Here is a 217-nt window from a genome sequence, read left to right as displayed (position 1 = left end):
AGTAATTGTTGTCTTATGTTGCTGCGAAACTTGATACTCTCAACTCATCTCTGAACTTTTTGGCATGTCTGTTGGCATATCAAATTTTCTGCCTGATATCTTAAGAGGCTTTGCGCCACAGCATTGAATGGATACGTGTTTCTCTGGAGCTCAATCTTTTTGTTTCTGTTACACATTACAAGGGCTTTGCTACTCACATTTTCAACATGTGTAGTTA

At 38.2% G+C, this 217-nt stretch overlaps 1 protein-coding gene across 1 annotated transcript in view; it reads left to right on the top strand.

The window, feature by feature from the left end:
• ARIA (ARM repeat protein interacting with ABF2) overlaps positions 1 to 217 on the top strand; it is a 7,496-nt gene that overhangs the window by 3,024 nt on the left and 4,255 nt on the right. The gene's annotated exons all lie outside the window — the stretch shown is intronic.

This window comes from Theobroma umbraticum, unplaced genomic scaffold (assembly GCF_002168275.2).
Source record: "Theobroma umbraticum cultivar Fairchild unplaced genomic scaffold, ASM216827v3 scaffold_130.0, whole genome shotgun sequence".
NCBI classification, from domain to species: Eukaryota; Viridiplantae; Streptophyta; class Magnoliopsida; order Malvales; family Malvaceae; genus Theobroma; species Theobroma umbraticum.
This window is presented reverse-complemented; position numbering and strand designations above follow the sequence as displayed.